We start from the raw sequence: 13,319 nt of genomic DNA on the forward strand, positions 1-13,319 counted from the left end.
TTAAAATAACATTGACTCTTGCAATAAGCACTAGCAGAAAATCATGACTCCAAAATCACTCAATTCTTGCTCTTCTAAAGTCCAGATGCGTTCTCCCTGCCCTAACTGGTTGTTTGCTGAATGAGCTGGAGAGTTACACCTTCCATACATGACTTCCAAGATTGTCGTACGCACCTGCACCAAACTACAGTCAGAGAAAATACTGTAGTGGTTCACATGCAAGAAGTTTCCTAGGCCAGCACTTACAGGCAAAGAGGATTGAGACACACGTTTCTGTAACCCGAAGAGATGGGACACATCCAACTGCAAGCCTTGAGCAGAGAGTGGAAACATGAATGGCTCATGAGTCTGGTTTACAAACAGAAAAGGTGGATTTTTACATCCGTCTCCATTTGCTTGTTCCAAGGTAGACACAGATTAAAGACAGAAAACGGGCCCTTTGGGTTGGGTCTGGGACCACGAAGCTGCTGGACAGAGCAGAGGAGATGGAGCGCGTTCCTCCGCCCACCGCCAGGTGGCGCCCAATGCCTCTGCAGCCCGCAGACTTGGCTCTGAGGCGTTTGTCAGTGAAGCAGGATAAAAGGATTTTCTGGTCATCTGAGCAGGAAGACCCATAATGGGCCTATTCTTCTGGCTTCACCCAAAGAGCAGGCCTGGACCTGCCTCCACCTCGAGGAGGTTAGCAACTGAGAGAAAGAAGTCAACGCTGCTGAGGAGGGCCAGGGGAGTCCTCTGCAGGCCTCTGCTCCCATCTGGGGCCCTGCTGAAGCCTCTGCAGCTCAGTATTCAGTGGGGTCTGCCTGCCTCACACCAGCTCTGTTCCAGCACTGGGGAAACGGGGCCCTCGTGGGCCTGTGATTGAACACAGCTTTCCTGCCTGTACTAGGATGTTAAAAAAAACATCTTTGCTCTCCTGACATCCTAGCCAGGGCGACACAAGGCATGGTGGGTCTTTCTTGAGGGTCCACATGAAAATAAAACTTTCTAGGGTTACAAGGAAGACTGTAGACAGATGTAGGACATGTGATTCTTTACAAGTTTGGGGGTGCTTTGCATTCTCAAACGACACCAATCCTTTTTGTCTTCCTTTCTTCTCTTGACGGCGTATCAAAGTACACAGTAATGTAATGTAATGTCACTTTTTCCATTTTTATAGCAGAAACCGGTCTGTAGAGAGACTTCAGAAGCCTGCCTATATTGGCAGAGGTTGGCCGTAATTCATATTTCTAGAGTTCGTGTTTAAAATAGATTTTCTAATATCAACTGTTAGCATCTTTCTTGGCTGAAAGGGTTGGTTTTCACCCCATTTCCACCACAAAGTGCCTTTCATTCTTTTGAGATATTTCCAAACTATAACTTTCACCAGCGTTAAAATTAGCTCTCTTGTACTACAAACCACAGTTCCTTAAAGGAAAAAGGGGAAAGGGAAAAGTGTTTGCCCTAGACGCAGGCTGGGGGATGGAAGGGAACTGGGGACACGGGCGGAGGGAAATGGACACTGGTGAAGGGGTGGGTGTTCAATCATTGTACAGCCTGAACTCAATCCTGAAAACTTTGTAACTTAGTAATCCAATAAATTTTTTTAAAATTAGCCCTCTTTTGGACAAACTTAACCAGACGTTTTGTTTTGTCAACCAAGTGAATGAAGAAAAAAGAAGCATAAGAAAGGCATTCCCTCTTTTGCAGACCACAACACCCAAAAGGAGAGAGAGAACAAAAGGGAATGCCCTGCCACAGAGGCAGGGTGGGATGGGGGATGGGGGTGGGAGGGATATTATCCATGGTGGTGGAAAATGGGCACTGGTGGAGGGATGGGTATTTGATCATTGTATTGTCGAACCCCAAGCACAAAAATTTGTAAATCTACAACTGTACCTCATGGTGTTTCACTAATAAAAATTTTTTAAAAAAAGAAGAAAAAAAAGAAAAGCATTCCCAGAGGCTGAGTGAGGAGAAGGCTGGTAATGGAATATGCATAGTCACCCAGCAACTCCATAAGGGGTGCACCCTAGAGCTGTTGTATTCAAACTGGGCTACAAACCTGACTCAGGGGCTCCAAACACTGCAGCAAATGTAGTAAAAGTGGAGCTGTGTTTTAAAGCCCTTTCATCAGCCCAGGTTGATTCTCAAGCTCAGTTTGGATGAAGAGAAAACTGTTCTGCTCTTCAAGGTAAGATAGACTCTAAAAGTACGTGATTTGCTCTTATGTTTGAAATATCAAGAGGTTCTAAAAGTTAGCTGCACATATTTATTTATGTAAATAAACCGCTGGACTTGGATCTTTTCTCAGACCAGATAAAATGTGGAAAGAGAGCAAAAGAGGGGATGTAGCATCTGATCAGTAATTTTCTGATTCCACTCATACTTACGAACCCTTTGCATGCACGGTACAAGAGGCTGTTTGTGCTTCACCGTGTGGAGACACCCGTGCCCCAATTCCATAGATGAAACAGAAGAAACAACGGCACTAAGAAAGAGGCCAAGGGACTGAGTTATCGTGGGATTGTGCATTGCACACTTGGTTACATCCAGGTGTTAAAAATAATGCAGACTAGGGGCTAGAGCGATAGCACAGTGAGTAGGGAGTTTGCCTTGCATGCGGCTGACCTGGGTTTGATTCCCAGCATCCCACATCAGCCCCCGAGCACCGCTAGGAGTAATTCCTGAGTGCAGAGCCAGGAGTAACATCTGAGCATTGCTGGATGTGACCCCCACCCCAAATATACAGACTGACTATTGTTTGCGAGTCTGCTATGAACCTTCTGACAGAATTTTAATAGCAACCCTGGAAGACTGGGATTATTGGTATTCCCAGATGAGAAAGCAGGCACTAGAAACTAGTTCAGTAACTACCAATGGTGCCACTAGGAAAAGGGCAGAAGCAGAATCCAAAGCTGGTCAGCTGGGGTTTGTGACCAACGCAAAGGAACGGCACTAAGAATTCCAGGTCCAGGAGCACTGCTGTCACTGGGAAGGATTCCCAGTGTTGCGGAGTTTTTCCACTTGCTCTCCAGAGCAAAGGTAAAGCCTCCCTCCTCGCCAACCGGGCCCTGAATGGAGCCCTGGTCAGAGAGCAGCTCATCCTTGAAACCCAGCGGCCGCGCTTCCTGCTTCCTCGCGCCTTTGTTGGGACAAGAATGGCTTTCTTACAATGTTCTGGCAGCAACCCATGACCCGAGCCTGTGCCAAGGTGATTCAGATTCTGGCCAAGTTCCTGGGCTACTGTTCAATGTGTCCTGAGTTTCTCTGGGCCGTGCACTGAAATCCTTTTGTTGTGGACAGACCTGATTGAGAGATTGGAATCTGAGCGGCCCTCGCACCCAAGGCTGCGTGCAGGACTCCCTGCAGGCACGAAGCTGACCACCCACCCACTGTCAGCCCTCCTAGAAGGAGGCTCCTTCCCACCAGGAGTGAAGCAGACAGTGGGGGCCTGGGGGAGACACACGTTCCTGCCCCGGTGCAGCAGCAGCGGCGGCTGCGAGTCCTTTGTGAGGACTTTGTTTTGTCCTCTTGAGTAAAGGCCCACTCTGCCATTGCTCCTTTAGGAACCAGCTCGTGTGAAGGGGCCAGTTAGTCACGGATTCCGAGTCATTGTGGGGCCAGGGGGCTTTTTCAGTCCCAGAGCATCCAGTGACCTTTTAAATCCCGAGATGAAAATCCTGAACCCTCCAGAGCCTTCCTCGCTGGCTGCAGAGATGGGAGGAGGTCAGAAGTTCCAGCTCTCCACTGCGGCTTCTTTCTGCAATCATAGTCAAAGAACAGACATTGAAATTTTATTGTATTTTCATATTTAGAGTTTCAAGATACAGGTGGAGGTGCTCAGGGGCTACTCTTCTCTGTGCTTCCAACAATGCTGAGTGACTATTTAGTGTGAAGGACCGCACGGGGACCTCCTACATGAAAAGCAAGTACTTAGCCTGCAGAGATGTGTCTCTCGCCCAGCAGTTACCATTTTCAAAGAGTCTTTAGAGAATGCCTATGTCTCTGTTGATGAACCTCATGCAGTCACAGCACCCTGTGATATCGTTATTACCATCTTACAGAAGAGAACATTTGGGAGTCTAGTAATCTTCCTGAGGGCACACAGCTATAAGCAAGCAACGGAATTAATATTCAGGTGCTCCAAAAATATACTTCAATATCGAGACAGTCAAATTTAGCAGGAACCACTCACAACAGCCCCCACCAGAGAATAGAAGTTTTTCTCTACTCACAAAAGTTGCCAGCTATACTGGGACAGACAGGAAAGAAATGAATGCTAAAGGAGCAGCTCTAGAATTAAAGAGACGAGATGCATGGTCCTTATCAGCCGAAGCTACAATAACAAAACAGCATGCACTGGGTGGCTTAAGCAGCAGACAGTGATTTCTCACATTTCTGGAGACTGAGGCATCCCAGCTCAGCCTGACCTGGCTCCTAATGGGGACACACTTCCTGGTTTGCACATGGCTGCCTTCCTGTGTCCTCACTCAGTCCCCACATCTCAAAAAAGAAAAGAGTGTTAACTTGACCTTTTGTTTTGTTTGGGGACCACACCTGGCAGTGCTCAGGACTTACTCCTAACTCTGCTTTCCGTGGTCACTCCTGGTGGGTCTCAAGGGCTCATATGTAGTAAAAGATATTGAACTCAGGTCAGTTGCATGCAAAAGAAGCACCTTTCTTACCCACTATACTATCTCTCCAGTCTTGTGGACTCTTTTTATAAAACTGCGGTGCATAGATATGCAGCTTTCATAGTCAAACAGCAGGTAAAGCACTTGCATTGCATACAACTGACTCAAATTCATCCCCCTGAGCCCTAAAAGGAGTGATCTGTGAGCACATAACCAGGAGTAAACCCTGAGTTGTAGCCCTAACCTCTCTCCCCCAAGACAACTGAATAAATAGGGAAGAGTATTATTTTTGTTTCAAAGACTCAGCTCTTAAGCTTCAAATACCTCCCCAAACCCCCCTGTTCTGAATACCACCACATTGTGGAATAGGGTTTCAAAATGTGAATTTGAAAGGAATACCAACACTCATTACATCTGTCATTTTTAACATCTATAATTCAGGGAAATTCTTTCAAAGGAAAATCTAGTAACTCAACTTGATCCTAAAATTAGAGGAAAAGGAAATTTGAGGGGTGATGGCTAGGTCATGAGGACATTGGCTTGGAGATTCTGGGACCTGGTTTCAAAGAGAACATCATCTTCTCTAGTGCTCATGGAACCTGTCTCATGGAACAGGAACAGCTGCACCAACAGGTGTGATCTTCTGAGTGGGACCAATTTCCAGACATGAGTCCTAGGGTCACAACTGCTTCTACTACATCTCTGTGGGCATTTAAGTAAGAAAAAGATATCTGCTTCCTGAGTTCACAGTTTAATGGCATCAAAATGAGCATGGATTGGATTTTCATTTTCGTTTTTCCCCTAGACTTGTGCAAGCTCCATCGAATATGAGTGGTACAGCTCTGTGATTCCGAGTTACATGGCAAGAAATAACAGGAACTAGGATATGCCAGATCCTAGTTCCAGACTAAGATGCCAAAGCTATTCTGTGTCCTCTTCCTGGATACATATAGCACTGTTCTCCTGTTGTTCATCGATTTGCTTGAGCAGGCCCAGTAATGTCTCTATTGTGAGACTTTGTTGTTACTGTGTTTGTGCCTGGATATATATACATATCACGATCAAGATCACGATCATCCTGTTGTTCGTCGATTGCCTCGAGCAGGCACCAGTAACGTCTCCTTCTCCCTAGCCCTGAGATTTTAAAGTGCCATATTCAAGGCCCTTTCAGGATTAAGAGAATGAGATCCATCATTGTTACTGGTATTTGGCATATTGGGTACGCCACAGGGAGTTTTTCAGACTCTGCCGTGTGGGCAGGTTACATTCGGTAGCCAGACAGGTTGTCCAAAGTAAGAATGAGATAAAATATATATATGTATATATATACATATATTTCAAATAACTTAAGCCTCCAGGACATAAATCCCTGGGAAGAAGGGAAAGCTCCACCAAAGAGATACAAAGATTTTATAAAAATAAAACAGTATGTACTTGAGGAACTACAGTCATGGTCACGGTCCTCCCGTTGGTTCATTGATTTGCTTGAGCGGGCCCAGTAACGTCACCATCGTGAGACTTTTTGTTACTGTGTTTGGCATATCGAATACGTCACGGGGAGCTTGCCAGGATCTGCCGTGTGGGCGAGATATTCTCGGTAGTTTGCCGGGCTCTCCGAGAGGGGCAGAGGAATTGAACTCAGGTCTGCCATGTTGGCTGCTTGTGAGGCTATCAAAGAAGAAATGCAGCCATAATTGTCCCCAAATTGTGGAACTTTTTACTAGACCCTGGCTATTTCTCCATCTCCAAGTGCCTGCTTAGGATGTAGTGTTGTGTTCATTGCTCCTGTGAAGGTATGTATGAGGGATTCTCCTGAAAAAACATGGACTGACTTAAGTTTCTATTTCTCACTATGTATTGCTAAAAGGAGGCCTAAAATTTATCCATAGGAATCTCCTGTGAACTTGACAAGTGATCCAAAATTGGATAAAATCTATGGCTAGCACCATCAAATGTCCAATGGGATTTACCTTAGCAGGTGGCAGTATCTAGAAGTAAATTGGCTCTGAGAGCAGGAGTATTGAACTAGCTATGCAGGAATCCATAATTGCAGGAGTCAGAAGTGATTCTGGCCCACACTTGCCAATCCTAGACTTCAGATTACCACAAATGCCTCTATAGCATTTACCTTGTTTTTTTTTTTTTGAACGGCACATCAGCACTTTTTCACTATTGTTGTTTGAAATTACCCAGAAGCCTGTAAGTTTTGGGCCCCACATCTTTTCGTGTCCATCTTTCCCAGGAGCAAGTCCCTCCCACTTACTTAGCACAATATCTGATCTCAGTAGGGACCTAGTAAAAACAAGTAAAATAAATGACAATTTAGCTCATGGAAGTAACCTGTAACGTATCTCAACAGAATGGTGACCTTTTTTGTTCATATTTGTGTTGGTTGTTTATATGTCCCTGTAGTTCGCTTGATATTAGAAACTTGTTATCTACATCTTTTTCTCTGGTACATAGCGGGCACAGAACTGAAGTTCTTTAAATGTTGTTTGAGCAAGCAGCTAAATTGAGGTTATGTGAATGAAACCCCTCTCTAGGATGGCTACCTCACCGGGAACATTCTCTTTCTCCACACGGTTTTCCAAGTCCTACACTTCTATCCCAAAGGGAGAAGTGAGGGCGCACGTTAATTTCATACGTCACTATCAGAACCGTTGCTACCTAGACACTGTGAAATGACAGGTTGGCGCACAGATTATTTACTGAGAGATCTTTGCATGACAAGCGCTGACTAATACTTATTTTTCCAACTTTATTGCTATATAATTGATACATAACGTTGTGTAAATTTTATGCATATAACAACTGATGGTTTTGTGTCTTTATTGTAAAGTTTTGAAAGGTATGGATATAGTTTGAATGAGAAAAATGAAACTCTGTTATTCTCTTTAAGTAATACTTTGAGCATGGCCTTTTATAGCTTCATAAAATTTTAAGGTTTTTTTTTAATTTTTAAAAATTGCCATGGGAATTTTCATAGGGACACTAGGTAATTAGATTATTATAAAACAAACATTTTAACAGTATTGCTAATTCCAGTATTTTAATAGTATTTCCGTTTATTCACGTCTTTCATTTCTTTCCCAATTCCTTATCATTTTTAGTGTATATACCTTTCATTCCCCGGTTTAAATTATTACTAAGTACTTTATTATTTTTGATGCTATAGTAAATATGCAGACTGCACGTTCTAGAGGTTTTGCTACATTATGCAGAATTCCTTTCTTATTATTACCTAAAATAAAATAGGTGCATAGCTATGTGGACATTGTTCTGTTTAAGTACACCTGTGGGACATATATATATCCATGCACATAGCACAATAAATAGAATTAACTTTTGCTTGTTATGGTATACACTAGTTTATAACTTTCTGGAACCACTGTAACAAAATGTCCCAAAGTAGGCAGCTAAACATAACAACAATTTAGGATATTGGTCCTAGAGGTGGAATTCTAAAGCTCAGAGACGCATAAAGCAACAGCAGCTGTGCTTTCAGTGTTTGTCAGCAATCCTCAGCAGCATTCCAGGTACAGGGCATCTTGCATATGTTTTCACCTGCCTCTCGCCCTGTGTGTCCATCTCAGCAACCAGTTTCCATTTTCTATAAGAAGAGCAGTCAAATTAGGTTAGATTTCTTCCTAGCGGCCTCATTTTAACTTGATTAATTGCGCAAAGGCCCTATTTCCAAACATCATGTCCTGAGGATCTAGAGGTTAGGACTTCTTGATATTTCCGTCAAGGTACAGAATTCAACCCATAACATTTACAATGAGTAAAAAAGTGGGCTTTGAGCTCCTGCCAGGAATCTTGTCATATGTTCACTCTATCCTACTGCTGGTCTCTTTCTTTTTCTCTTCTCCTCATTTTTGGTCCTCTCATTTCTCCTCTTTTTCTCTTCCTCCACACTCTCTTTTTCTCTTTCCATTTTCTACTCATCAGATATGATATGACTGATCAGTCAGTCAGTCCTCCCGTTGTTCATCGATTTCCTCGAGCGGGCCCAGTAACGTCTCCATCATGAAACTTGTTGTTACTGTGTTTGGCATATCGAATACCTCACGGGTAGCTTGCCAGACTCTGCCATGCAGGCGAGATACTGTAGCTTGTCGGGCTCTCCAAGAGGGGCAGAGGAATCGAACTCGGGTCGGCCATGTTGGCCGCTTGTAAGGCAAATGCCTTGCCGCTGTGCTATCGCTCCAGCCATAATCTACTCATAATCTGTGATAAAAACAAATACAATATCCTTATTCAAAATATGTTCCTAGGGACCAGAGAGATAGTACAAATGTTTATGTATTCTCCTTGCAAGTGGGGGGCCCCAGTTTGATCCCTGGCACCACATATGGTCCCAGAACCCCACCAAAAGTGACCCCTGAATGCAGAGTCAGGAGTAATCCCTGAACCTCATAGGGTACTTCCCCCCAAAACAGAAGAAAATGTGTTTCTAAGGACATCAGTTTTTGATGTTGTGGTGTTGTTGTTGCTATTTTTCATTTATTTGTTTGAAGTCAGACCCAATGGTGGTCAGGGTCTGCTTCCCACTCTGTGCTCGAGTAGCTTCTAGTGGTGCTTGAGGGGTCCATGTGTTGCTGAGGGTCACACTTGGGTCTTCTTCATGCAAAACACATGTTCAACCCGTTGAGTTCTCTCTCTAGCCAAAATTTTTTTTAAAATGCCTTTCCCATTTATTTGGAATTGTTTAGTACTTTGTGACATCTTTTACAGTGGTTTCCTATATTTTGTCTTCTCTCCTATATTTCATGCATATATTAACTTACTATCCAGCTCAATTTTATACGCATTGATATAAGGGTTTCTAGTTACCATGGGGCTGGAGTGCTAGCACAGGGGGTAGGGCATTTGCCTTTCACATGGCTGACCCGGGTTTGATTCCTCCACCCCTCTCAGAGAGCCCAGAAAGCTACCAAGAGTACTTTGCCTGCACGGCAAAGCCTGGCAAGCTACCCATGATGTATTCGATATGCCAAAAACAGTAACAAGTCTCACAATTTGTTGTGAGACGTTACTGTGCCTGTTTGAGCTAATCAATGAACAATGGGAGGACAGTGCTACAGATAGCATGATCTCACAGAGGGAAGTTATGATTCTATTCAGTGGACAGAGCTCATGATTGAAAGCATGTCACAATATCCTCTATGCCTGCCACCAAATGCACTGCTCTAAGAAGAGTAACTTCTAGTTTGATTAAATTGCCAGTAGAGCTCTTATTGCCACATACGTAATTCTTGCCACAACTAAGTTTCCCCGAGAAAGGGAAGGGCACAGCAGCTCTCTGATCCCTATGCACAGAGCTAGGAGTACCAGTTGGGTACTGCCCAAACCATCAACCACCACCTCCCTTCAAGAAAGCAGGTGACATGGAGACTAAAAGTGTAATCCTTTCTCAGAGAGATTTAATTCTAAAGAGAAAATAATGTTCAACAAAGAAAATAAGGTTAAGAGGGCTTTTGGTTTCTTTGTTTCTTTTTTCCCTTGATTTCAACCCATACTAAAAGTTTATTTCCAGGATGAGAGGGGAAAATGTGGAGGCATGTGGTGTGAGCAGCAGAGATAGAGGAGACAAAGGATAGTTGATGGGGCAGCATTTTCTCGTCAGGAATGAAGAGAGGCAGGTTGCTGGAAGGAAGGCAGGAGCAGGTCCTGCCTGCCCGAGAGGACACAGATGCGGAAGTGGAGACAGGAATGAAAGGGACTATGGCAGGTGCTCTCCCCCTTGGCGGATGTAAGAGTGAGGAGAGGTGTTGGGTGGACTTGACCAGCGATGAACAAAGGCCTGGAAGAGCCACTTAGAAGATGCAAGACATTAAAACACATTTTAGGCACCAGAAAATGCCCAGCTAAGGAGGGGGAATCAGGTATTTGCAGCATACATTATCATTACTGACTAGTTAAGGATTCCCAGCCAACCCAAAGTCATCCCATATTTAGTCATTTGGGGGGTCTTGAAAAATAATTATCTATGAACTTAAAATCTCTACAGCCAACTGCATGCATAAATGACAAAGAAAAATGCTTCTTAACAGGCTGTAATCCCTCCAGTCTCTCCAGGACTGTCACTAATGGACACTTCTGCTGCATTTAGGGAGTGAAGAGTCACATACATACATGCTCTGACTGGAAGTGTAGAGAATTCAGAAATGGGGACTAGGGGGTGGAGGCTATGTGGAGGACAAAAATTCATTGTTTATATCCTGGATAATGGTTTAGAATTTATTTGGGGGGAGGGTGCAACACACAGCAGTGCTCAGGGCTTACTCCTGCCTCTACACTCAGAAATGACTCCTAGTGGTACTCAGGGGATCATGAGATATGAGTAATTTAACCCAGGTTAGCCACATGCAAGGCAAGCTCCCTGCCCACTGAACTCTCTTCTGCCCCCAATGGTTTGGAATCTTGACAAATTTCCAAGCCTTGGCAACCTGGTGCTGCCTGACACAATGTCCTCTCTCTTGATGGGCACGTAAACATAACCCACAACTGACTTCTTGTGACAATGGCCTTCTTTAGATGATTGCGATCCATTCCTGCAGTAGGGAGACTGCCTTCCAGGACAGCTAGTAACTGGTCTGTGGCTGTTAAATTAGCTGAGGTGAGATGGACCTAAACTGATAGATCCGATCCTTGCCCCTCAGTGTATTCACATATAACAATGAGGTTAATAACAATTCCTAAGCACTGGCCTTTGTAAGGAATGAAATGAGATTACGTATGTGAACATACCAGGCACCCCACCGCCGCTACTTATGAATGTGTCCTAGCATAGTAGTTTTCACCTGACCACAGGTTAGCCTCTCCGCCCCAGCCCCTCTACAATCAGGAAAGACCAGAACATGATTTTGATCGTCACCGTCAAGGAAATATTATTGATATCTAAGGCGAAGAGGTCAGGGATACAGATAAATATCCTATTGCGTATAGGATAGCCTCACAGCACATCACTCCCAAGATATTAATAGTGGTGAGGATGAAAAACTTCTGCTAGTAGGATAACTAGGGGTATCATTGAACAGAGGCAGCAAGAGAACAGAGCTTCACCAAGAAGGGCCAAGCAGTTCAGCATTAGCAGCTTCCAGTGTCCAGGCCCCTTGGAGATCCAGGTCTTACATCCATTGCTTGATTTCAGCTAGTCTGTTTGAGCTTCTTTTCCATATAGGACTTAGAAGAGCATTCATCTCCCAGAGTGCTTGGAGGCTCAGTGAGTGGGTGCTGACCTCCATGCTGGCATATGGAACCACGCAGCTTGGTGGTATCATTGGTGAAGCATGTCGCAAGAAAAGGGCTGGGAGAAAGATACCTTACTTTATTAGGTAAAGTAAAGGAGAGAAAAATTAAGAAATAGACACTGACATGACATGATAGCCTTAGTAATTGTCACAGGATTATTAATGTTTTCCTACTGCGCAACTTCATCCTGGATTGTGCTCACAATAAAGTAGTTTAGATAAATGATTGTTGAATATTTCTGCTAACATAAGGTAATCCATCACTTTTCACCATTCTGAAAGACATTCAATAGACAACAGGTTTCTGAAGTTGCAAGAGTTCTTTTGATTGGTAAGGAGACTCCTTGCTCTATTTCCCATGGTGTTTGCATAAGAAAGTTTTTATTGAAAAGGAGATTCAGTGATAGTGTTTAATGCTCTTTGCCAGGGCTGATAGCCCTTTTTTTCACAGACGCCTTTCAGAAAATAGCAGCACTTTTGATTTGTACATCAACTGGAATTTCATAATCTTTTACCGCTATGCTGGGGTTTGACTTTCTCACAAACAGATAGCATATCAGGTGTTGGCTGTCTGCAACATAGTAGATGATGCATCATTTCTTTGTGGTAATGTGGTAATGTGGATGGCTTTGTGGTAATCTCCCACACACACACACACCCACACACACGTATTCAGTCTGCACAATGGCCCCTTCTTCAACTACTCCTCCCACCAGCCCTGTCCCCCTATGTCCCAGAACTATGCTAAGCATGTCATCCACATGCACTCTTTCCACATTTGAGACTAGTTAAAGCATTTCTTTGACTTATCTTTCAGAGCTCATGCTTAATTTCTCTTTCCCTTGCCCAGTTTCCTTTTATCAAAACTACCTGTCAGAGAACAAACTCCTCTGCAAACTTCACTCCTTACTATCCCCTTCGCTGGGGAGTGCGGTTGGTGAGACTATTCCTAGGGTGAGGAGGCGCTGGTAGGCGGAACGGGAGTGCGTATGAGATCAGAGGAGAAAAGACAAGAGAGGGTGCAGAGCTGGTAAGGGAACTGGCAGTTGGTAGGCAACGTAATGAGCCAAGAAGCTTCCACGCTTAGAAATCATTTATAATGCATGGAAGACGTCCCCACAGAACGAGTCGAGCACCAAAGTGACTTCAAGGCTCTTTATGAATTTCTCCTTCCGAGTGACCTAGCAAGCACGCTGTGCAGATGAGAAGTGGAGGTTTTCCACCTTCTGGACTGGCAAATAGGTCTCCATTTGCCAAATTTAGGGCATCTGCATTGAACTTGCAAGAAAAGCTGAAAGGAGAAAAAAACGAAGGGGAGGGAAAGTAAGCAGTGGAGAGAGGGAGAGGGAAAGGGAGAGGGAGAGGGAGGGAGGGAGGGAGGGAGGGAGGGAGAGAGAGAGAGAGAGAGAGAGAGAGAGAGAGAGAGAGAGAGCGCAGAAACACACTAAAAGAA

Source organism: Sorex fumeus, unplaced genomic scaffold, assembly GCF_029834395.1.
Source record: "Sorex fumeus unplaced genomic scaffold, SorFum_2.1 ptg000030l, whole genome shotgun sequence".
NCBI lineage: Eukaryota > Metazoa > Chordata > Mammalia > Eulipotyphla > Soricidae > Sorex > Sorex fumeus.